The 26,722-nt window shown below is 43.2% G+C and overlaps 1 gene segment (V, D, J or C); it reads left to right on the forward strand.

Annotated features, from left to right (window-relative positions):
* Nucleotides 1-26,722, forward strand: part of LOC141148574 (Ig heavy chain C region, secreted form-like) — a 366,575-nt gene that overhangs the window by 327 nt on the left and 339,526 nt on the right.

The following is a 26,722-nucleotide window of genomic DNA, read 5'->3' on the forward strand; positions in this document are numbered from 1 at the left end:
TCATGTCTGTGAATGACAGAGTTTTACAATGCCTCATGGGATGTGTAGTTCCGTAACAGCTGGAGAGCTGTAGTTTGAAGATCCCTGCATTAGTGTGATGGTCAGTGGGAGGACTGTTTCTTACACTTGTGGTCATTGGGAAGAATTACCAAAGGCCATTGGTGTCGGTGGGAACTTATCTGAGAGGCAGAAATTGCTCATTGCTCAAGGAACCCCTACCAACCTCTGGAGGAACCCTAGTTGAGAAACCTTGGTGTAGATGGTATATATTAGAAAGATGTGTGATATGATGTTCTTCTGTTCTGGCACAGGGAAGTTATCCAAGCCTGAAATAACTGTCTGGTAATCTGAATACAGAGATAAGCTTTAATTATTGTGATACGTAAACTAATTGCCGTCATAGGTGAGTCAATGCCAGGCTGACTACCAAGAGTTGATCACGTATGGTTCTGACTGTCGCGGTCTCTCATTATTGCACACAAAGTTTTTCAGGAAACCTCTGTGTTCATCCTTTCTCCGTATAGAGCCGGACTCCAGGAATTAGACAAAAACTCTCTTTGTGATTGGGGTCCCCTCATACTTCAAGGTTTAACCACTCTTTCAGCCTAGGGAGTGCATGGAGAAGATGCAATACTTACCCTATACCTATCTCCAGCACCGTCCCTCCACTGGGGTGACTGGTCATATGAAGTCTCCTCTCTAAGGTGCTCTTAGCTGTGGTCTCTCTCCTGCCTCCTCCATGCTGGCTTAATAAACCTTAATTGTACATGGTGAGCCGAATGTCCGCTCACAGCTCCGAACATGAGAGGGAGAGGAGCAGAGCACTGCAGCAAGCCTGAGCAAGGCTAACATGAGTAATGCAGCATTTTCTCCTCCCACTAGACCTAACAAGCATATAGATGGGTGGGGGGTAGATGATTTTGTCAGGTTTTGTTTAGCATATTTTTGCACACACATTAACCACTTTAAGACCGCGCCTCTTTTTCAGGCTCGGTGTTTACAAGTTAAAAACACTTTTTTTTGCTAGAAAATTACTTAGAACCCTCAAACATTATACTTTTTTTTCTAACACCCTAGAGAATAAAATGGCGGTCATTGCAATACTTTTTGTCACACCGTATTTGTGCAGCGGTCTTATGCCCCGTACACACGGTCGGATTTTCCGATGGAAAATGTCCGATCGGAGCGTGTTGTCGGAAATTCCGACCGTGTGTGGGCTCCATCGGACATTTTCCATTGGATTTTCCGACACACAAAGTTGGAGAGCAGGAGATAAAATTTTCCGACAACAAAATCCGTTGTCGGAAATTCCGATCGTGTGTGCACAAATCCGACGGACAAAGTGCCACGCATGCTCAGAATAAATAAAGAGATGAAAGCTATTGGCTACTGCCCCGTTTATAGTCCCGACGTACAAGTTTTACGTCACCGCATTCAGAATGATCGGATTTTCCGACAACTTTGTGTGACTGTGTGTATGCAAGACAAGTTTGGGCCAACATCCGTCTGAAAAAATCCTAGGATTTTGTTGTCGGAATGTCCGAACAAAGTCCGACCGTGTGTACGCCCTATAAGACTGAGCCTCTTTTTCAGACTCGGTGTTTACAAGTTAAAAACAAGGTTTTTTTTGCTATAAAATTACTTAGAACCCTCAAACATTATACTTTTTTTTTTTCTAACACCCTAGAGAATAAAATGGCGGTCATTGCAATACTTTTTGTCACACCGTATTTGTGCAGCGGTCTTACAAGCGCACCTATTTTGGAAAAAATTCACTTTTTTTGAATAAAAAAAATAAGACAACAGTAAAGTTAGCCCATTTTTTTTTTATATTGTGAAAGATAATGTTACGCCGAGTAAATTGATACCCAACAGGTCCCGCTTCAAAATTGCGCCCGCTTGTGGAATGGCGTCAAACTTTTCCCCTAAAAATCTCCATAGGCGACATTTAAAAAATTCTACAGGTCGTATGTTTTGAGTTACAGAGGAGGCTGGGGCTAGAATTATTGCTCTCACTCTAACGATCGCGGTGATACCTCACATGTGTGGTTTGACCAACGTTTTCCTATGCGGGGGCGTTTTTTTTCTTATTTATTTTATTTTATTTATTTTTACTCTGTTTTTAAAAAAAACAAAACAAATTGAATCACTTGTATTCCTCTTACAAGGAATGTAAACAAAATAAAATAATAAATAAAAATATAAATAATAAAAAAAAGCATGACAGGACCTCTTAAATATGAGATCTGGGGTCACCTCAGATCTCATATGTAGACTGAAATGCAATAAAAAGTGGCCCTCTCCCGCCGCCAATAACGGTGATCTCCCGCCGCAGAGACCACCATTATCATTAACCGAACCGCCGAGATATCCCTCTTCATAGTCAGGAAGTATATAGTCATGCGGTAAGTGGTTAGAATCAATTTTTTTCCTAGAAATTATGGTAAATCCCCCTGGAAAGTATATATTCTCTGAAAGAGGAGACCTTGGAGTAATATTTGCAATTTTTTATGTTGCAGGATATTTATAAAATACATATTTTCAGGAAACAAATACACTAAAAAGAATTTTAGTGCAGACAAACACAATTTTTATGCCAAACTATGAGTAAAATATAAAAGATTGGGTTGCATCAAGTAAATAGATACCAAATATGTCATACCCAAAAAATTGCACATGCCCGTGGAGTTGAAAAAAACTATAGTACCCAAAATTCTTTATGGGCGATAAGCCTTTGCAGATTATCAGTTCGGAGTTAACCATGAACTATGTTGTAGAATTATTGCTCTCACTCCAATGTTCACGATGATATCTCATATGTGTGGTGCAATTTATGTTTACATGCATGTTCTCACCCTCAGTTGCACTTTTTATATGGGGTGTATGTGGGGGTGACAGGGGTGCTCTATTTTTTTTAATTAATATTTTAATTTATTTTATAAAATTCTTTTTTTTTTTTTTGCACTGTTTAATTTTTTTTTTTTTTTACTTTACCGCCCCTATGTGGTAGCATAGTCAGGTGACAGGTATTCTTTGTGGAGTCATTGGGAATCTATTAGACCACCAATGTCTCCTATGCCATCCAATGTAAATGTTCATCACACAGATCATGTTTGAATAGCTGCATCTTTGGCTACACAAGCCACGTAATCGCTTCAGCCCCAGAAAATTTCCCCCCCTTCCTGACCAGAGCACTGGGCACTGCGTTGCTTTAATTGACAATTGCGCGGTCGTTCGATGCTGTACCCAAACGAAATTTGCGTCTTTTTTTCCTACAAATAGAGCTTTCTTTTGGTGGTATTTGATCACCTCTGCGGTTTTTATTTTTTGCGCTATAAACAGAAAAAGAGCGACAATTTTGAAAAAAAAAAACTTTTTGCTATAATAAATATCCCCCAAATTTAAAAAACAAAACAATTTTCTTCATCAGTTTAGGCCAATATATATTCTTCTACATATTTTTGGTAAAAAAATTGCAATAAGCGTATATTGATTGGTTTGCACAAAAGTTTTCGCGTCTACAATTTATGGGAAAGATTTATGGCATTTTTATCATTTTTTTTTTTTACCAGTAATGGTGGTGATCTGTGATTTTTAGCGGGACTGCGACATTGCGACGGACACATCGGACACTTTTGACACATTTTTGGGACCATTGACATTTATACAAGGATCAGTGCTATAAAAATGCACTGATTACTGTTTAAATGACATTGGTAGGGAAGGGGTTAACACTAGGGGGCGATCAAGGGGTCAATTGTGTGTTCCCTCGCTGTGTTCTAACTGTATGGGGATAGGACTGAGTAGGAGAGGGGACATTTCGCTGTTCCTACATAGTAGGCACAAACGACATGTCTCCTTTCCTCTGAGAGCACAGGGATTTGTGTGTTTACACACACAAATCCCCAAGCTGGCGCTCGTGCACGCGATTGCGCGTGGCCTTGGGTGATCGGAAAGTCCGGTCGTGTGTACGCGGTATAACATGTCATGCTTTAAAATTGCACACTCTTGTGGAAAGACGACCAATAATGGTATTTAAAAATCTCCATAGGCAACAATTTCAAAATGTTCACAGGTTACCTGTTTAGAGTTACAGGGGAGGTCTAGCGCTAGAATTATTGCTCTCGCTCTAACAATTGTGGCGATACCTCACATGTGTGGTGCAAATATGTTTACATATGCGTGCGTGACTTACATATGCTTTCGCTTCTGCGTGCAACCACCGAGGCATGGGGGCGCTTACACATTTTTTGGCTTTTTTTTTTATTTTTAAACTGTTTTCTTAATTTCTTTTTATCGTTTTTATTCCTATAACAAGGAATGTAAACATCCCTTGTAATAGAAAAAAGGAACAGGTCCTCTTTATGGAGAGATCCGGGGTCAAAAATCAGTCAAATCTCTCCTTTTACCTTTCAAAGCAAATTTTTTGTAAAGCAATTTTTGATCTTTTGCTTTAAAAAAAAATAGTTTACATCTGCCCTAGACCGGAAGTGATGTCATGACGTTGCACCAGTCCTCCAAGTCCATAGAGGCGATCATAGATGATCTGGTCTCTGTCCGTTTCTGTATCCAGCCAGCCGCACCGTCAGATCGTTTCTCGTGTGCGCCGGTGAAAACATTAATCCATTAATCCCAACATTAATCCATTAATCCCAAGAAACACCAAGAAACACCAGCAAGCTGCGGGCGTCCCTTCCCGCCGCTTCTGAAAGCAATCCAGTGGCTAATGAGCCACTCGGACCACTTTCATGAGAAAGCCAGCTGCCGGCTGAAAAAAGAAAAATACCGTAAACCACTTGAAAATCACAATGTATTGTGTATATATACGTATTCTGGTCGACAAGTGGCTGGCCTGGTGTTACATCACTTCCTGGATCATTAGTCAGAGAGATCAGTGAATGGATGTTCCCTGAGGAAGGAAGCAGCTTCCCATGGTCCATAAATAATCACTGTGAGTTAATAGATGGAAAGTTGAAAAAATGACTGAAGTTCCATTTTAAATAAAGTGGAACCCTCGGTTTGCGAGTAACGTGGTTAACGAGCGTTTAGCAAAATGAGTACTGTATTTCTAAAAATCCTAACTCGGTTTGCGAGTGTTGACTTAGGTGAGGGGCGCCGGAGCCGAACAGCGCCAATCGTCAGCGTTCGTAAATGCACGGAAAGGCACAGTTCGGACAGTTCGGCTGACCCCAGCAAACCTTGGAAAGGCTCGTGAACGAAGTCTTTCCGAGGTTTGCCGAGTTCAGCCGAAGTGTGCTCGGGCCTTTTAGGCCGTTTCCAAGGCTCTCCGGTGCCCCCGTCTCTGGCTGCATGCGGTATTGCATCCCATTGAAGTCAATGCGGAACAAATTATTTTCGTTTCCATTGACTTCAATAGGAAAACGCACTTTGATATGCGAGTACATTGGATTACGAGCATACTCCTGGAACAGACTATGCTCGCAATCCAAGGTTCCACTGTAGTTTGTTTGGGCCAAGCTGGAGATAGGAAGATTCCAAGATCTTCAAACCTACTTCTGCGTCCAGTTAGAGGTTTAGAGGGTTTAATTGACTCAACCAATCAGTTTCTCTGCCTGAACATACTGACATATAATCACACACATAGGTTGGACTTGATGGACTTTTTTCAACCTCACCTACTATGTAACTATGTAACGCAGATCCCACCCCACCCGGGCCTGGAAGTAGTGGTCTACTGGTAAAGAGAAGAAGATCGGAGCTCCTGTATGGTCTTTCCCTAACCATAAGGAGACACAGTTTCAGCTGAAAGAATTTACACTGCATTTACAGACTGACAATGTGCATACAGTTTTACAACACAGGCAGGAACTCGGTATAGCAGGAATTCGCTGACCCTTGCAAAGCAAAAATATGTAACTAGAAAATTGGACCTGAGGTCACAGAGATTTAACCAGCTCTATCTCAGCAGTTATGACAGCCTGTAGAGATAAAGCAGACATTCTCAGTTTTGAAAGGTCGTGAATGTCTATGTGTACATGTGCTCGATCCTTTATGAACGTCCAAATGCCATGTGACCTCTAAGGCCAGTGTGGACGTAGACATGCATCCGGTGACCATGTGATCTTCAGACTTCCCTCCCAAGCAGGGGAAACAACACAAGTAAATTGGAAGCGGTGGTCAGATATGACCATCAGCATTTATTTCAGTGTGCTCAGTACTTCCTATCAGATGTGTTGTCGAAAATGTGAGCTCAGCATCTCCTTTAATGCTTTCTTTCCCTGCCAGTTTTGCTTTTTTTTGCACACATGCTAATCATTATAGGCATGAAGATTAGTTAAAGCCGCCCCCCCCCAGTTATTATATTTTAACTCCGAATGCGAGTACTAATACTTTTTCTCAAGTACTTGCCATACCAATTACCGATACCTATTTTTAGCGTCATTTCAGTGCAATTTAAAAAAGAGTCAGGTACAATTTTCAGTCCAGTTTTGGTGCGATTTTCAGATTACAAAATTTTGCACCTTAACCGCTGAACGAAATTGCACCGGACAATTCTTACAAACAGCACTGAAACCGGCCCTTCACATAATGTGAACCTGGACTTGAAGATATTGGTTTTAGTATCAGAGGATTTGCACGAGTACAAGTACTTGTACAAATGCTTAGTATCGGCAACCAATACTGGTATCGGTGCAACGCTACTTGTAGCCCTTTCCCTGCTAGAGCCGTTTTTGCTAATTTTTGCACACATGTTAAAAAAAATATATTTTAGGTCTGAAGATTACTTTAACCACCTCCGTACCGCCGCACGCCGATATACGTCCTAACTTTGACGGGGGATATTGTTGTTATGACAGCAGCTAGCTGCCATAGCCCCGGTATCCTCGTGTTCCGCCGGCGGTCCGGTTTCTGTTAAGAGTGGTCTCTGTGACGGATTCGCCGCAAGATCACTTTTATCGGCGGTGGGAGAGAGCCACCCCCCTCCCGCCGCGCTCTGGTGCCCTCCGCCGCTTACCGGAGGCAATCGGATCTTCACCCTGGCTGGGCATGGAGACGAGTGTGGTGAAGATGGCCCTCACCCGTCTCCATAACAATGCAGGGCGGAAGCGTCGTTAAAATGTCACTTGCGCCCACAGCTCCTAAAGGGACATTTGTTTTTTTAATAATTTTTTTAAATGACAAATTTTTTCTTTTCTTCTTTTTTTTTATTGCATTTTAGTGTAAATATAAGATCTGAGGTCTTTTTGACCCCAGATCTCATATTTAAGAAGTCATGTCATGCTTTTTTTTTCTATTACAAGGGATGTTTACATTCCTTGTAATAGGAATAAAAGTGACACATTTTTTTTTTAAACACAGTGTAAAAATAAAAAAATAAAAGGTAAAATAAATAAGAAATTTTTTTTTTTAACCGCACCCCATCCCGCCGAGCTCGCTTGCAGAAGCGAATGCGTACGTGAGTAGCGCCCGCATATGAAAACGGTGTTCAAACCACACATGTGAGGTATCGATCGGTAGAGCAAGAGCAATAATTCTAACCCTAGACCTCCTCTGTAACACAAAACATGCAACCTGTAGAATATTTTAAACATCGCCTATGGGGATTTTTAAGGGTAAAATGTTTGTCGCTATTCCACGAGTGGGTGCAATTTTGAAGCGTGACATGTTAGGTATCAATTTACTCAGGATAACATTATCTTTCACAATTTAAAAAAAAATTGGGCTAACTTTACTGTTGTCTTATTTTTTAAATAAAAAAAGTGTATTTTTTCCAAAAAAAGTACGCTTTTAAGACCGCTGCGCAAATACGGTGTGACAGAAAGTATTGCAACGACCGCCATTTTATTCTCTCAATTCTTTCTCCCATTGAAGGTGGTAGGGCCTCAAAGGGGGTCTCTTTATGGATATCACGGCCGAATATATCAGTGATATCAGGCCTGGGGAATGGGGCCTAGCTCTACAAAGGCTCTCAAAGGGGGTCAGAGTATAGGGGGTGGGTTGGGATTTAATAAGACTTTGGAGAAAGTGACGAAGTTGTAAATAGCTATAGTGCTCTCGCAAGGGGATGTCATGAGAAGAGCGTAGAGCGTCAAACGTCAAAATTCTAGTAGGCGTGAACAATGAGTGAACATCTATGTACCCGTTCGTGGTCCACCATATAAATTGGGTGGGGTTGTCACAGCCTGGAAGAAATAATAGGCAGTGCAATAGTCGTAAAAGTGGTAGATGGGGAGAAATCAATCCCGCAGAATACTTTACCGAATCCCATATTCGCAAGGAGTGGGCCAAACAGGGCCCTATAACCGCCGGGCGGTGCGCAGGAGGGAGCCAGGGCAGTGAGGAGATAGGAACAGGGTCTGTGTCAACCAAGTCAATCATAGCCCAGAGCGGGAGCTGATATGTCTCGTGAAGGTGTGAAAGTGGGACTATATTAGCAGCTATATAATAGGCCCATAAATTAGGGACCGAAAGACCGCCATTAATTCATTTAGCATACAAAATTTGTTTGCTAATTCGAAGGCGGGTCGATCCCCAGATAAATTGCAAGATCCTACGTTGGTCTATACGGAGGATATGTGAAGGAACCAGAATAGGCAAGACATGAAAAAAAATGTAGTAGTTTAGGAAGATAGGACATACGGATAGCCGTTATCCTGCCAAACCATGACAAAGGCAAATGAGACCAAGACAACAGCATATCCGTTAGCCTCTTGAACAAAGGTGGAAAGTTAGCCTGGTACAATCCAGAGTACGTAGGGGTAAGGTGGATTTCCAAATAGGGCAGCGAGGAAACCCATTGAAAGGGGAACGCCAGCTGTAAATCCGTTAAAAATCCCGGAGAGAGATTGACCGATAATGCTTTAGATTTGGTAGGGTTAACCCGGAGCCCCGAAAGGGAAGCGAAGGTATCCAAAAGGGATTGCAAATTTGGTAAGGAAATTCTAGGGGAGGTTAAAGTAAGAAGGATGTCATCGGCAAATAGGGAAATTTTATGGGGACAGCCCGCTACTTCAATGCCCCGACTATCTGGATGTGTACGAATCGCCTCCGCCAGAGGTTCAAGAGCCAATACAAAAAGTAGAGGCGAGAGTGGACATCCCTGGCGGGTGCCCCTGTTGATGTTAAAGAGAGGAGATTCGAATCCATAATACTTAATTTTTGCCCGGGGGGAATCATATAAGACTGACATCCATCGCATGAATGAAGATCCATATCCATAATGCCGAAGAACTGACATGAGATAAGGCCACGACAGAGTGTCAAAGGCCTTATTCACATCCAGAGACAAGAGCATGGATTCCAGTGAGCGAGTGTGAGCTATATGTTGAAGTTGCAGTGTATGCCGAATGGCATCTCCCACCTGTTTCTGAGGTATAAAACCGACTTGATCCTTCCCAATTAACTGAGGGAGAAAAGAATTTAGGCGATTTGCCAGAATTTTAGTTAGTAGTTTCATATCAACATTAATTGGAGAAATGGGCCTAAAATTGGCCCGGGAGGAGTGGTCGAGATCCGGTTTAGGGATCATCACAATGTTTGCTGTTAAGAGGTCTGGGGTAAAGGAACGACCGTTTTTTACAGAATTATACATGGCTGTTAAGTGTGGAGCTACCACAGTGGCCAGTTTTCTGTAGTAAAGCTCCGTATAGCCATCCGGTCCCGGTCATTTTCCCACCTTTAGATCTTTAATACCCTGGAGGACCTCCGAAACTTGTATGTCCTGGTCCATAAGGGTGACATGCACCTCCGTCAGGGTTGGGATCGAAAGGTGGTTGAGTAAATCAGTAGTGTCCTGTTCATTAAACTGTTCAGGGGCCGAATACAATTTTGTGAGGCGGAATCGAAATTCCTCCAATATGCGCTTTGGATTACCCGTGAGGACATTGTGCTGGTTGCGCAAGGAGATGGGAGTAAATTTAGGGGCAAAGGTCCGGAGCCTGTTGGCCAACATTCGATTCGGCTTGTTCGCCCTAGCATACCACTTCTGGCGGGACCAACGCAAGATGCGTTCAGCCCCTTCAGTAAGGCAGAGATCTAACTCCGAGCGGGCCCGCTCCAAGAGTTTACGATTGCCAGGACTGGGGGATTGCTTAAAGGCAACAGATAATGCCTCCAGACGGGTCTCAAGAGCCCTCTGTTTCAAATTCCGTTTCCGTTTACGGATCAACGCCAGCCGAATAATGTGGCCTCGAAGAACCGCCTTATATGCCTCCCAGAGTGTTACAGGCGATGCAACTGTCCCTACATTATCGCGGAAATAATCCTCTGCGGCTTTCAATATATCATCCTGGACCTCTTTGATCGATAGGAGTGAATCATTCATCACCCAGGGTGAGAATTGGGGTCTATCCAGAATGGAGTGGCAGACCACCAGTACAGATCAGACCACGGAGCGGCCAAATAGAGGCTGTTACCACCAAGGGAAGATTGCGTCTTAGCATAAACATATGATCAATCTTGGATTGAGAATGATGAGGGCGGGAGTAATGCGTATAGTCTCTTCCCTGGGCATGATATTCCCTCCTGAGATCGACCAGATCATGTGTTTGTAAAGAGCGAGCAAATTTTTTAGAGTCAGGCGAGGGAGCTGTTCGCTCCAAGGGATATTTATCCAAAGAGGGGTTCAAGACTAAATTTGAGTCACCCACAAGGAAGAGGGTACCCTTGCGGTGGGATTCTAGCAGGGTGCAGACGTGGGTCAAGAAGGGTCCTGGGTTTGAATTTGGAGCATAATAGGTCATAATAGTGACCTCCGATTCTTGGATAGTGCCTTGTAGTAATAAATATCTGCCATCGGGATCTGCAATCTGTCTGGTGCAAATAAATGGGACCGATCTGCGGAAAGCTATGAGCACCCCCTTTTGTTTAGTTGGGGCATTAGCCAAAAACACCTGAGGAAACTGAGCATCAAAGTATTTAGGGCAGGAAGCTACCGAAAAATGGGTTTCCTGTAAGCAGGCGATGTCAATCCGCTGCTTCCTTAGATTGTACTTAAAAACCTTCATCCTTTTCTGAGGAGAATTCATACCCTGAACATTCAGGGATAACCAATTTAGCGATTTGACAATCGACAGAAAACGTTACAATCGACAGAAGACTGTTCGCACAAGAAACTTTTTGTTTATAATGCTGAAGTTGGTCACAAGTTGGAATAGACGAACTGTAGCGCTGTTATAACATGAGACTGATGCAGCAATTGGACTGAACTTTCTTCTGTTACTTCTTTCATTTTTATTAATCTATAACAGCATCTTTTATGTTAAGTGTCTTTTATCCGCTTGAATGCTGAGAAGGGATTAAGACCCCTTTCACACTGGGGTGTTTTTCAGGCGTTTTTCAGGCACTTTAGCGTTAAAAAAAGCGCCTGTAAAGGGCCTGAAAGAAGCCTCATCTGCAATCCGAATGTGAAAGCCCGAGTGCTCTCACACTGGGGCGCTGAGCTGGCAGGGCGTCAAAAAAAGTCCTGCAAGCAGCTTCTTTGCAGCGCTTTCGTGTTTTTGCCACCAGGCTGGGTGTACCGATGGCCAGAGCCCTTTCACACTGCCAGCGCCCGAAAAATGGCTGAAAAACGCCCCAGTGTGAAAGGGGTTCCAAGCGGCGCTTTACCATCGTTTTTCGAGCGCTGGCAGTGCGAAAGCACTCGGGCTTTCACATTGGGATTGCAGATGAGGCTTCTTTCAGGCGCTTTTTTTAACGCTAAAGCGCCTGAAAAACGCCTGAAAAATGCCCCACTGTGAAAGGGGTCTTAGGGATTTTTTTATGTTTGATTATCATTTATCTGACTTGGGAACTGTGAAGTAATTTGGCGCTGAGCAGTGTATTTAGGCCTTGTTTTTACACTTAGTTTTTTTACAATGATACAAGAGATGGTCAGAGACTGCAGACGTGATACAATAGATGGTCATAGACTGCAGAAATGATACAAGAGATGGTCAGAGACTGTAGACATGATAAAGAAGACGGTCTGAGACTGCAGACATGATACAAGAGATGGTCAGAGACTGCAGAAATTATACAGGAGATGATCAGAGACTGCAGACGTGATACAAGAGTTGGTTAGAGGCTGCAGAGATGATACAAGAGATGGTCAGAGACTGCAGACATGATACAAGAGATGGTCAGAGACTGCAGACACAATACAAGAGATGGTCAGAGACTGCAGACATGATACAAGAGATGGTCAGAGACTGCAGACGTGATACAAGAGATGGTCAGAGACTGCAGACATGGTACAAGAGATGGTCAGAGACTGCAGACGTGATAGAAGAGATGGTCAGAGACTGCAGACATGATAGAAGAGATGGTCAGAGACTACAGACATATTTCTTGAGGCTTCTAGAAATCACTGCTATAACAGGGCAATAGGGAAACACAGATTAGTGTCTGCAGGGCAAAAAGTGCCCAAAGCCTACATGCTGTCCCCAAGCTATAGGTTGGACACCAAAGAGAGAGAATGTTGTTTTACCTGTTTATTGACAAATTTCTGTGTGCTCAGTTGAATATTCACTGCTTATCTGTGTGAGATTGTATCATATGACTGCACCTTTGTGTTCTCTGTAATTGCACCATATGTCAGAAAACGTGATAGCTGGTCTGATAACATGCAGTGTATTGTCAGTGTGTGGAAGCTATTAAATTTGCCATTGGCAGGGACAGGTCCCATTGCCAACAACAGTGATTTCAGAGAACGCACTTCTGAGTGACATAATGCATTATATATTATATTTATTATACAGCCTGTAATTCAATGGGTAACCCTGCAAAGTCATATTCCACAGTGATCAGCACATCATGAAACAGATTCAGAGACTATTTTTAGTAGTTTTTTTTTATGGATCTGTGTTTTTTTAACTGCAACTAATGAAATCCCTGCCTGTGGTACTTTTTGAACACAGCTTACATAACCGCAAGGAAGTTTAAAGAACAATTCTAGGCTACAAATCGAGAGTCAGTGAAGTCGTAATGGTAGGGAGGAAACACTTACTATGCAAAAAAGTCCCCTTAAAGTGACCCTGACGGTCCCTTAAAGTAAGCTCTGTCCTTAAAGTGGAACTTTACCCATAACAGCTTGATAAAAAAAATAAAGTTTATTAGCAAGGAACATATAGTGCCTTGCAAAAGTATCCCCCCCCCCCCCCCCCCTTGGCATTTTTTGTGTTTTGTTGCCTCACAATGTCGAATTAACATGGATTGTTTGAGGATTTGCATCATTTAATGGGCACTTACACTTCCTTCTTGCCCAGGCCATTTTTCAGCTTTCAGCGCTGTCACACTTTGAGTGACAACTGCTCGGTCATGCTACACTGTAACCATGTGAAATTGTTATCATTTTCTTCACACAAATGGAGCTTTCTTTTGGTGGTATTTAATAATTTCTGGATTTTTTATTTTTTCCTAAATAAAAAAAAAGACCAAAATTTTTGAAAAGAAAAAAAAGTTTTTTCTTAGATTCTGTCAGTAAATTTTGTAAATAAGTAATTTTTCTCCTTCACTGATGGGCACTGATGAGGCGGCACTTATGGGCACTGATACGTTGCACTGATATGCGGCACTGATGAGCACTGATAGGTGGCACTGGTGGGCACTGGGAACAGATAGGCAGGACTGGTGGGCACAGATAGGCGGCACTGGTGGGCACGGATAGGCAGCACAGATAGGCGGCAATGATGGGCAGCAGTGATGAGCATTGATGGGCAGTACTGATAGCCAGCACTGACTGGCATTGAAGTGGCAACGAGGGTCAGTTTATATGGCCATAGTTATGTGTGTAGTAAGACTGATTTAGAATTTCAGCTAAGAATCATATTTCCTGTATTTCATGTTGAAACTACTTGTGACAGGTTGTGGTTAAAGACACTGGACTTACTCACTCCCCCTCAAAAACCTGCTAAGTTGTTCCTCTTTCTGTGCAAGGAAAACGAAAGTTTTGCATAAGGTTTAAAAACATACATGTTTCTACCAATTCTTAGTATGCAAACAAGCTAATAATAATTTGTACTCCCCATTACAAGTCCTATTTAGAGGTGGGAACAAAAGACATAAAAGAGAAGACCGAAACCTGCTACTGTCCCAACACAGAAGCATATGGGAACGGGCGACCAAACTTATTGGAGCTGACTTCTTTCACTCGCACACACCCCTATGGCGCAACCCTCAACTGAATGAGCTGATATCCCTATCTGGGGCTACCAGCTGGGCCGCTAAGGGGATAGTGTTCCTATTCCAGGTCATTACTATATTTGGTGTGAGACATTTTCAAACACTATGTGAGGAATTTGACCTCCCCCCCACATGCAATTTAGATACATGCAACTAAAACACGCGCTTCAGGCTCAGTTTGCGAGTGGTCTCCCCAACCCACAAACACTGTCTTTGGTAGACATAATAACAGGAACAAACCCAGATAAACTTATCTCCACCCTATACACTTTACTGCGAAACAAGTCGGTAGCAAGGATCATTGACACAGCAAGGATTAGATGGGAAGAGGACGTAGGGCCAATAGACATCTCGGATTGGGAGGATATACTCGAGAATGTAAAAAAAACGTCACCTAAGATTTCAGAACGCCTGACTCAACTGTATATAATACACAAATCCTATCTCACGCCTTCTAGAATTGCCAAATTCTCCCCACATCAAAACCCGCACTGCCCGAGATGCTCTAGTAACTCGTGCTCGTTCTTCCACCTACTATGGCTATGCCCGGTGATACAAAGTTACTGGACGCAGATTATAAAATTCCTGCACGACCACATGGGATCACCGGTGCAACTTGACCCCAAAGTATGTCTCCTCGGCCTACTTCCAGATGCCACCACAGATAGATCCCTAATCATATTTCTCAGCGAATCATTATTTTGCGCCAGAAAATTAATTGCCAAACATTGGTTGAGTACAGACCCTCCCACCATACAGTCTTGGCTTAGAGAAGTGAACGCATCATTACCATACAAAAAGGTTATGTACAAACACAGGGGATGTCCTAACAAGTACCATAAAATATGGGATAAATGGTTAAACAATGCCAACACATGTGTGAGCTAATTTACGACGTTAATCTGTGTACCCGCTATATGGGACATGATAACTATCCAACACAATGCCGCAATGTGATATACTGTAGTCTTTATCCAATGTTACAACTCCTACTTTTGATAGTGATGTCTTGTGGAAAATGCCAATTGCCGTTACTTAAAGTCTTATAGGTATACATGCACTGACACACTCTGTGGGTTACATTGTATTCACCTGCATTCAATGTACAATATCCTTTCATACGTCTGTATGTCATGTAACTATCAATGTATGTTGACCCTTCCTATTCACAATAAACATGTTCTTTTCAAAAAAAAAAAAAAAAAACATACATGTTTTGCAGAACCTGTCTGGTTTAGGATGCGTAGGTTGATTTTAGGTTGATTTTTAAAAGGTTAGAATGTTTTGTATAATGGAAGTGTAGCGCCTGTTCGCTTGTGACGCAATATGCCGAAATTATATGTACACTGTATGAGCTGTATTTTGCACACTTGACATATAGACACGAGTCGGGTCAAGCGTGTCCACTTTTTTGGCCAAAAAGGTGGAATAAATCTCCCATACTAGAGTCCTGTGTCCAGCAACGTCATTTTACCGATATTCTGCCTTAAATCTGCTACTTCAGCATCACTAATAGCCAGATTGCTGGCAGTTGTGGGCACTGATTGCTGGCACTTGTGGGCACAGCTTGGTTGCAATTGTGGGCACTGGTTGGCACCGATTGCTGGCAGTGGCATTGCTTGCACTTGTGGGCACTTAATTCTAATCAGGGCACTGATGATCAGTGCCCTGATTACATTCCTAGATGTCCTCTGTGAGGAGATGCCACTGATTGGCTCTCCTCTCCTCACACTCTGTCAGTGTGAGGCGAGGAGCACCGATTATCGGCATCTCCGTGTTTACATGTGACCGGCTGTGATTGGACATGGACGTGGCCGAGGCTCTTTAGACAGATCAGGGTCACGCCGTGTCCTACCAACAGGGCACAGTCGCGATTGCTGCGATGAATTAGAGAGCAACTGAGCATGTGCAGAACCAGGTGAGATACTGGATATTAAACAGCATAAGCACTTATTTTGAAAGTTTTACATACCTGTAAAGGGGGCCAGCCTGAAGTCATCTAGCAAGACTTTTTTTTTTACTAAAGTTCCACGTTAAAAGATTCCAAGCATTGTTTCACCTTAGTAGAAGATCTATTTTACCCATGTTTCTCATAGCCTACCTTTCCTCTGTTCCAGTGTGGCTCATCAGACTCTTCAACATTAGACATTTCTGTAGCGCCCTGCCCTAGTCAGGCTAAATGTAGTTTTGGCTCTGCTGTACTCAGTGAAGTAGCAATCTATTTTTTTGGTTTTCTTAAACTTGGTGGTTGATTGCTCCTGTCTTCCTCAGGAGGAAGATTCCAGAAATAGAGAAGGCGGGTCAACCACTGAAGTTATACATATTTATCAGACCTCAGCCAATCGCTGGGAGGGGGAACCCAAACGGTGACTGGGAGAAGGTAAATGTTTGGGAGGCTTGCTTAGACATGTTCTTGTCCTGGATGCAGCCAGAGGGTGTATTGAACAATTCCTATTATGCCTCAGTAGGTGCTGGGCTGAGGGTCTAAAGGTGTCCTGATTAAGAGACATTTGCTGGAAAGTATCCCCTGTGGAGGCCACTCTGAATTAGGATCCTAATCTCCCTCACTGCAGAGTGTGGTATAGTGTGCATAAGACTTTGATTGTGGATCCCAGGTGTGATTGGGGGGGGGGGGGTTGCCACAAGTTGCTGTAATAACAGGAACTGCTTGTATAGAGTTCCAGATTGGCTGGCCATTCCCTCTGACCTCCAGCAAAGTTTGTTACAAGAGGATTGTTGTCTAAAGTGTGTTTTTCTACTAATTTCTTTGGAATATCCTGCACCCTTTTCCCTCTTCTGTTCAAGCCTTCCAGAATATACGCACAAAAAGACATATCCTAGACAGAGCCTACTTTACATCACTTCTGTATGTATTGTCTATGCCTAGCCACTTGGTGGGGAACATGGCCTCCACGTGCACAGCCATGTGGAGGGGGAGGTCCTGAACTCTTTAACTCATTGATGCCTGACATAGTTTGGCCCCCTGAGGTCAGCCTGTCTCCTGATAATATCATCTGTGACGAAATGCGTAGGAAGGGGCCTAAGGGAGTGACGTCATCATGCACACTAGTCAATAGTCAGCTGGGACAGAACTGCTCACCCCTTGGGATTCATATAATACTGCTTTTACCTGCTGTATATGTGAGTTTTATGTATAGGAGAGTGCGTACCTTATTTTTAATAAAAATTTGAGTAAAATGGTTTTATGCTATATGGTTGCTCAGCGTCTTTCTTTGTTTACATTTGAGAGGAGGTTTATAGGCTTACCAGTTATTCATAGTGGATGGTGAAACCTATTCGGGATGCATTAACGGTTAAAGCGGTAAGAGGTAGGAGTGTATGTGTTGGTGCAGTATCGCATTTGGGTTCACAGATGGAGGAGTGAAGTAACACCATTATATGTTTTATAGAACTTTTTTGTGGACGCTATATAGAGCTGCACGATTCTGGCTAAAATGAGAATCACAATTTTTTTGCTTAGAAGATAGATCACGATTCTCTCACGATTCTCGTGGCGTAACATCATCTTTCACATTAAAACAAAAAAAAATTGGGCTAACTTTACTGTTTCGTTTTTTTTTTTATTCATTGAAGTGTATTTTTTCCCAAAAAATTGCATTTGAAAGACCGCTGGGCAAATACAGTGTGACATAAAATATCGCAGCAATTGCCATTTTATTCCCTAGGGTCTCTGATAAAATATATAAAATGTTTGGGGGGTTCCAAGTAATTTTCTAGAAAAAAATATTGATTTTAACTTAAGAAAGAAGTGTCAGAAAAAGATTTAGACTTAAAGTGGTTAAACTTCCTGCATTTACACGTTGTTGAAAACTTGGCAGACTGTCAGATTATTTGTTTACACAGAAGTTCTATCCCTTTGATCTTAGTTACAATGTTTCAAGTTAAAGACAGCAGAATGTGGATGCTTTCTTATGACAGCTGAGTGAGCAGATAAGTCTCTCCACTTGTGTATATTCTTTATATGAAAGAATCGGCAACCTCTGCAGGAGAGATTGTCAGGGGAGGTGAATCGAGATCACGATTTTTAAACGATTAATTGTGCAGCTCTAACGCTATGGGGTTGATTTACTAAAACTGGAGAATACAAAATCTGGTGCAGTTCTGCCTAGAAACCAATGAGCTTCCAGGTTTTATTGTCGACGCTTAATTGAAGAAGCTGAAGTTAGAAGCTGATTGGCTACCATGCACAGCTGCACCAGATTTTGTGCTCTAAAGTTTTAGTTGATCGACCCCTGTGTGTTGATATTGCCAATTGGTCACAAATTGTTCAGTATATGGGCTATCTTAATAGATCATTCTGAGGACTTTTTCACATATGATTTATAATTATTCACTCTGTATTATAAGTTGGTATTTTGCTAAATGTTATTTGTGTGTCACTTATATATTAACTTATTCTTGTTTTTTTGGGCGCTGCATTTTTTTTCTATACCAGCAGTAGTCGGTTTCTTTTTTTCGTCAGGTCTTACAACAATGCAATCCAGTAGCTACCCCATCCAGCACAAATTACATTTCCAGGAAATGTTTTCATCACGAGGTTAGAAGGAAAAGCTCTCAGAACAATGGCCTTTTTTCTCTTTTACTGGAACACAGTTGATTTACATATTAACCACTTCAGCCCCGGAAGAATTTACTCCCTTCCTGACCAGAGCACTTTTTGCGATTTGGCACTGCGTTGCTTTAACTGACAATTGCGCTGTGGTGCGACGTTGCACCCAAACAAAATTGACGTCCTTTTTTTTTTCACAAATAGAGCTTTCTTTTGGTGGTATTTGATCACCTCTGCGGTTTTTATTTTTTGGGCTATAAACAAAAAAAGAGCGACAGTTTTGACAAAAAAGCAATATTTTTTACTTTTTGCTATAATAAATATCCCCTGAAAATATAAAAAACAACACATTTCTTTCTCAGTTTAGGCCAATATGTATTCTTCTACATATTTTTGGTAAAAAAAAAAAAAAAATTGCAATAAGCATATATTGATTGGTTTGCGCAAAGGTTATAGCATCTACAAAATAGGAGATAGATTTATGGCATTTTTAAAATAATTTTATTTTTATTAGTAATGGCGGTGATCTGCGTTTTTTATCGTGACTGCGACATTATCGTGGACACATCGGACACTTTTGACACTATTTTGGGACCATTATCAATTATACAGCGATCAGTGCAAAAAAATGCACTGATTACTGTATAAATGACACTGGCAGGGAAGGGGTTAAACACTAGGGGGCGATCAAGGGGTTCAGTGTGTCCTAAGGAGTGATTCTAACTGTGGGGAGGATGGGCTGCCAATGACATGACAGCGATCGCCGCTCCCGATGACAGGGAGTAGTGATCTCTGTCATGTCACTAGGCAGAACAGGGAAATGCCTTGTTTACATAGGCATCTCCCTGCTCTGACGCTCCATGACACGATCGCGTGACACCAGCGAATATCGAGTCCACGGGACCCACAGGCATGGTCACGGAGTAAGCGTCAGCCAGCAGAGTGCGCTCTCACAATGCCGTGTCTTAAAAGGGACGTACAGGCATTTGCGCAGCCATGCCATAGTGCCAACGTATATCGTCGTGCCCTGGTCGGCAAGCGGTTAACATACTTTCAGTCACCACCAGTCGTGATGGCACAATCCTTAGTTGCAAATAGGGATAGAGAACAGCAAAGATGAGAGCCAAGTCAAAGCGCAGTCCAAACCTTTTGAGGATTGCCAGAGTCCTACATCCCGTGCCAAAGGGATGTCATTTGTTCCATTAGTCCTGCACATCTCCTTCATTGCTTCCCCTCCTAAGAGGAGGCTCCCAGAAGTTAAAGCCTCAAAGATGATGTCTTTGTATGCCTTAGCCTTTGCACCGCTTCCCATGACTAACTGCCGGCAAAATTTTTATATAAAGCCCTCTACCCAAGATGCCCAACATTGGCAGAGGCAGGGCTGGCACTGCCGTACTATCTATGGTACACCCCAATCACTACTCTTGGGACCTCCAGAGGCTACCTAGGCTGCTTATTCTTCAGTACAGGGTTCCTAACCTTCACTGGGCACCTTTTTGCCCCTATTCTTCTTATGCTGGGGTTACATAGGTGTTGGAGGATGGAACCACAGCATGTTTTAGGGGACATTCTTTATGTTTTAAATACTAAGGAGTCTGATGAAGGCTGCAGCACTAGAGCAGAAGGAATGTAGGAGATATAGGCAACTAGAATGAGGGAGTACGGGGAAACTCTATTTGGAATGTCTTATGCCGTGTACCAGGCCCGGACTGGGACAAAAAATAGGCCCGGGCATTTTAGACTGAGCACCACGGGGGGCGGCGGCATTTCACGGGGGCCGGTTGATGATGAAATGTGGGGTTCCAGGATGTGTGGATTTAATTACTACAACTCCGGTTTTGATGGCGGAGTCCTGAAAATAGTGTGAACTTAGCAGCACAAGATGAGGGTTGCTCTAATGCAGGGGCAACCTTTAGGGCATAGTGTGCCGAAAAATGTTTTCAAAGAAATTGAGAGTGCCAGATACATAAAAAAAAAACAGACAACTGCACACGTAAAGGAATCTTTTTAAAGTAAATGCTGTAAACCACTTGAATAATAGTAAGAAATCCACTGAGCTTTGCACCTTCACATCTCAGATCAGCCCTGATTCTGGAACTTTCAGAATACACAAAAGGCAACGCAGCTTGCCACTCACAGGTGTCCTAAACAGCAGTAGGAATCAGCAGATACATGCCCCTGCCATTTGCATTGTGCCCAAACACTTGTGCAAATGTAGCCTTGTAACAGGGTTGGGAGCTACGACTTTAGAAAACAAGTTACCAAACCCTGTTATAAAGTGCAGTTCCATTTTAAAACGTATAAAGTAGTGGTTACAAAGCCAGTTATAAAGCATGACTCACAAAGCCAGATATAATAGAGTACTCACAAAGCCAAGCAAAACTCCTTTATAACTGGCTCTGTAAGTAATGCTTATTAACTGGATTTGTGAGTACTGAAAAGCCAGTTATAAAGCATTAAGCCTTTTACACACCACTAAACTGACAGCTCAGGTCGGAGCCGCTGTACTAACAATCCAATGTTAGTACAGCGATTAGAGTTGCCACCTCATCCCTTTAAACCCGAACACATATGAATTACACAGGTTCTGAGGCTAATTAAATGCAGATAAAGCACCAAGTGAGTTTAATTACCAACTTACTCAGCCACAGAACCTGTGTAATTAATATGTGTTCGGGTTCAAAGGGATGAGGTGGCAACTCTAACAGCGATCTCCCCTGCTGAGCTATTGTGTTCTGACAGGGGGACGCCCCCAGCCAGAACACTCCGGCCAGCGCTCTCAGCCATTGGCTAAAAACGCTGACCTTTTTCAGTCACGAGCCTGCGACAGAAGCTGGGCTAAATGGCAGGCTTTTGTCGGACTGGCTGCCGTACACACAGGCTGAATGCCCGTGTGGACATTCAGCCCGTGTGCACTAGGCTTTACTCACAGAGCGAGTTATTAGGCAAAACTCCTTTATACTCTTTTATTTTTATGCTTTTTCATACATATAAATATACCGCCTCTCAAGAGGCTCATACAATTCAGAAACATTTTGTCAATATTTACATCACCTCATCAATTCTCGAAATTGGTTACCTATCTATCTACCTTATTGTAAGCCATTACTATTTGCTCAACCTCTTTCAAAAGATGGAGGGAGTGATTTATTATAAAGCATATCAGGAAATGGTCCACTAGAAAGGAACAATGAAAATTGTATGTGCTACCCTGATCATGATTCCATTCCCTCTGTTAGTACCGTTTCCCCTTTTTTTCCCCCATTTCTTCCACCCCTCCCCCCCACCCCATTATACCACCCAGTGCATTATAAGCCTTCCTCTCCATTAGGGTTGTACCGATACTAGTACTAGTACTAGTAAATACCGAGCATTTGCCCAAGTACTTGTACTTGGGCAAATGCTCCTGATGCTTCCCCCGATACCTGTACAGTCAGCGGTGATCGGCGTGTGGGGGAGTTACAAGCTTCTCCCCAGCGGCTTTCAGCTGCTTTAGTGACATACAGCGGTGATCGGTGCTTGTAACTCCCCCACACGCGATCACCGCTGACTGTCACCGCATCCTCTATGCCCCCTCCATTCCGCTGTCCCCCTCTGCTGTCCCTCTTCATTCCGCTGTCCCCCTATTCTGTCCCCCTCTGTTCCTCTGTCCCGCCATTCTGCTGTTCCCCTCCGTTGTGCTGTCCCTCTCTCTTCCTCTGTCCCTCTGCGTTCTGCTGTCCCCCTCCGTTGTGCTGTCTCTCTCTCCATGTCCTCCTTTGTGTATGGACAGAGTCAGCTGACTCTGTCCATTCCCATAACTGAAACATTGTAACCTCCTGTGATTACAATGTCTCAGTTTATGAATGGAGAGGAGCCGCTGTCTTCTCTCCATTCATTCTCAGTGCAGCTAAGGCTGCAGAGAAAGGGACTGGGGAATCTCTATACTCGGTCTCTTTCTATGTCTCAAGGGGGAGATATCAGAGGTCTGTTAAGACCCCTGATGTCTCACCAAAGCCCCCCAACAGGGCTGATTAAAAAAAAAAAAAAAAAACACATATTGCAATAAATAATAAAAAAAAATATTATTGTAAAAAATAATAAAAATGTAAATAAAAAAAACACACAGACACCGCTCACCCCCTCACCCCCCCCCCCCCCCCCTAAAAAAAAGAAGTATTTTGCAGCTCTCATTTGTTTTTGAAAATGAAGAAAGAAAAGAAAAATGTATTTTTTTTTCTCTTTTTTCAATTTTCAAAACAAAAAGCTAGGTCTGCAAAATACTCACCATACCTCTCAGCAAATAGCTTGGGGTGTCTACTTTCCAAAATGGGGTCATTTGGGGGGGGTGTTTGTGCCATCTGGGCATTCCATGGCCTCCGAAACTGTGATAAGCAGTGAGGAGTGAAATCAAAAATTTACGCCCTTAGAAACCCTGAAGGCGGTGCTTGGTTTTCGGGGTCCCGTACGCGGCTAGGCTCCCAAAAAGTCTCACACATGTGGTATCCCCGTACTCAGGAGAAGCAGAAGAATGTATTTGGGGTGCAATTTCACATATTCCCATGGCATGTTTGAGCAATATATCATTTTTTGTGCAAAAAAAAAAATGTGTCTTTTTCCCCGCAACTTGTGTCACAATATAAAATATTCCATGGACTCGACATGCCTCTCAGCAAATAGCTTGGGGTGTCTACTTCCCAAAATGGGGTCATTTGGGGGGGGTTTGAACTGTCCTGACATTTTATGCACAACATTTAGAAGCTTATGTCACACATCACCCACTCTTCTAACCACTTGAAGACAAAGCCCTTTCTGACACTTTTTGTTTACTGTACATGAAAAAATTATTTTTTTTTGCAAGAAAATTACTTTGAACCCCCAAACATTATATTTTTATATATTTTTTTAAAGCAAAGGCCCTACAGATTAAAATGTTGGGTGTTTTGTTTTTTTTTTCACACAGTATTTGCGCAGCGATTTTTCAAACGCATTTTTGGGGGAAAAAACACACTTTTTTCATTTTAATGCACTAAAACACACTATATTGCCCAAATGTTTGATGAAATAAAAAAGATGATCTTAGGCCCGAGTACATGGATACCAAACATGACATGCTTTTTTTTTTTTTTTTGCTTTTTTGTCTTATTTTTAAACTGTTCCTTTCATTTTTTTATCATTTTTATTGTTATGTCAGGGAATGTAAATATCCCCCATGATAGCAATAGGTAGTGACAGGTACTCTTTTTTGAGAAAAATGGGGTCTATTAGACCCTAGATCTCTTCTCTGCCCTCAAAGCATCTGACCACACCAAGATCGGTGTGATAAAATGCTTTCCCAATTTCCCAATGGCGCTGATTACATCCGGCGAAATCTAAGTCATGAAATGCTCGTAGCTTCCGGTTTCTTAGGCCATAGAGATGATTGGAGCCATTCTGGTCTCTGATCAGCTCTATGGTCAGCTGGCTGAATCACCGGCTGCATTCTCAGGTTCCCTGTTGGGACAGGAGAGCCAAAGAAAAACATGGTAGACAGTGGGGGGGGGGGGGTGGGGACATTCCCTAGAGGATAATTAGCCACTAGGATTGCTTTTACATGAAAGCCGACCACTGGCTGAAAAGAATGATACCAAGATGATACCTAAACCTACAGGCGTCATTCTGGTATAACCACTTAAAGTCCAGCAACATACCAGTACATTGCTGGTCCTTGTTGGGCATATATTGTAATCTTTTTTTTTCATGCAGCCTGTGGGCTGAACGAAAAAAAGAGATTGATTGGTGGGTATCCCCACCATTAGAATACTTCCCTTCATCCACCCACTTCTAATTAAGGGCATACATGCACCGTATATACCGTATTTATTGGCGTATAACACGCACTTTTTTCCCCTTAAAATCAGGGGAAAATCGCGGGTGCGTGTTATACGCCGATCCCCTGCGATCCTGACCTGTCAGAACTAAAAAATCGCCGACCGCGATTTGAAAATGGCGCCACCGGCGCCGAAATACACAGTGCCGGTCCTCGGTTTTTCTCGGCCACTTTCGGTTTCACTCGAGCGCCGCCCGAACCTAGCCGAGTATACTCAAGGGGTTAAAACTTTATTAGGGGGGGTTAGGGGTGTATCCTAGACCTAATGGGGGCCTAACACTAACTGCCCTACCACACTAACTGTCACAAACTGACACCAATGCAGTAATCAGAAAAAAAAACTGCTATTGGTGTCACTATGACGGGGGGGGGGGTGTGATCGGGGGGTGATGGGGGGTGAAAAGTGTGCCTAGTGTGTTTTACTGTAATGTGTATGTGTTGTGCACTTACTCAGATGTCTTCTCTCCTCTGCGCCGTAACGGAAAATACCGAGGAGAGATGACATCACTTCCTCTGCCGCTGTTTACATTACAGCAGCAGAGGAAGATTCTCATTCGTTGGGAGCGATCGCAAGGAGGTGGCCACGAATGAGTGTTCTCCCCCTCATCCTGGATCGCTCCCCTAAAGAAGCCGACCACCCGCGGGAAGCAGATCACGTACCAGGTCTGCCCGTGCCATTTTGCCACAGTATATCTGCGTTAGGCGGTCGACAAGTGGTTAAATGCACAGGAGCACACTGAACACCCAGCACATTGCACAATGGCAGCAAAGGTGTCAGTGCGTTGCCTGACCAATATGTCAACAATACAAAAAATCATCAGACCCTTCACTTGCAGGAATGGAGATGGATGTACACCAGCCGGCAGCCACACTACTTTCCCTATAGGCGGCGGCAGCACCTTGCTGGCTTTCATGTGCGTGAGGCGGGTCTCAGTAGGTGGTGGTGCATAAGGCCTCTTCCTCTACTTCCCCGTCCCTCCTCCGTTCCTGGTGTCCTGGTTGGCAGCTGACTGTTGGCTGCGGGGCTCATGCTCAAACACGGACTTACTGTTCAGCGGCGCCTGGGTTGCCATGGATCAGCTTGGTAGGCGGGGAATGAGGAGACTCTTTCCGCTCCTCCCACCACCACCCAGCATATGCGGAACATCAGCGGCCGGTGTTAGAACACCAGCCCTGCATGTCAGAACCCGTGACTGGCTCTGCATGTCCCAGACACGCAGCCCAGCAGCCCGGTGGCCCCCGGCCCACCGGGCAAACGCCCGGTCTGCCCTATGGCCAGTCCGGGCCTTCCGTGTACACACAACCAGACTTCGACAGACTGAACTCCGAAGGACTTTTCGACAACGTTCCGACGAAACGGACTTGCCTACACATGATCACACCAAAGTCCCCGGATTCGAACGTGATGACGTAGGACCAGACTAGAATAAGGAAGTTCATAGCCAGTAGCCAATAGCTGCCCTTGCATTGTTTTTCGTCCATCTGCCTAGCATACAGACAAACGGATTTTTCGATAGGGCTTGAGTCCATTGGAAAGATTTGAAACATGTTCTATTTCTAAAGTCCATCTGATTTTTCCACAGCAAAGTTCCGATGAAGCCCACAAACGATTAGATTGTCCGGCGGATTCGTTCCGGCGGACCTTTGCTGTCGCAAAGTCCGGTCGTGTGTACACGGCATTAGGCAACCCATGCAGGACAATGCAACTGGTTCAGTCTAAAGCAGACCTCAAAGTACTACTACAACAACTACAAGCAAAGATGGAATACATGTAAGGGAGCTGTTCTACATGCCCAAAGGATTTGCATTTCTGCCCTTACAGTCCTGAAATTTAGGATACTGTGTTTTCCCTCCTGCACCCCCAGTCTGAAAATTGTAGGAGCAATAAAGAATGATGTGGGTTATCCCTCTATTTACTCTGCTCTCCATGCTCTCCCATCAGCATGTTTCTTGTAAACATATTTGCATGCAGCACACCTGATTGGATTCCAGTCCTGCCCTTCTCTTTAATAGTTTAGTAATCAATACAAAAGTGCATTACAGTTTATCTAAAGCCCAAACTTTTTCTTTTAGTTTTGGATAGAAAGGGGAATTTTTATGACCCCTTTAAGGTTTGGAGATTTTCCTGTACTAGGAAAACAGCAAAAAGTAAGAGTAGACCTCGCCAGATTAAAGCGGAAGTA

The sequence above is a fragment of the Aquarana catesbeiana genome, linkage group LG06 (assembly GCF_042186555.1).
Source record: "Aquarana catesbeiana isolate 2022-GZ linkage group LG06, ASM4218655v1, whole genome shotgun sequence".
Classification (NCBI taxonomy): domain Eukaryota; kingdom Metazoa; phylum Chordata; class Amphibia; order Anura; family Ranidae; genus Aquarana; species Aquarana catesbeiana.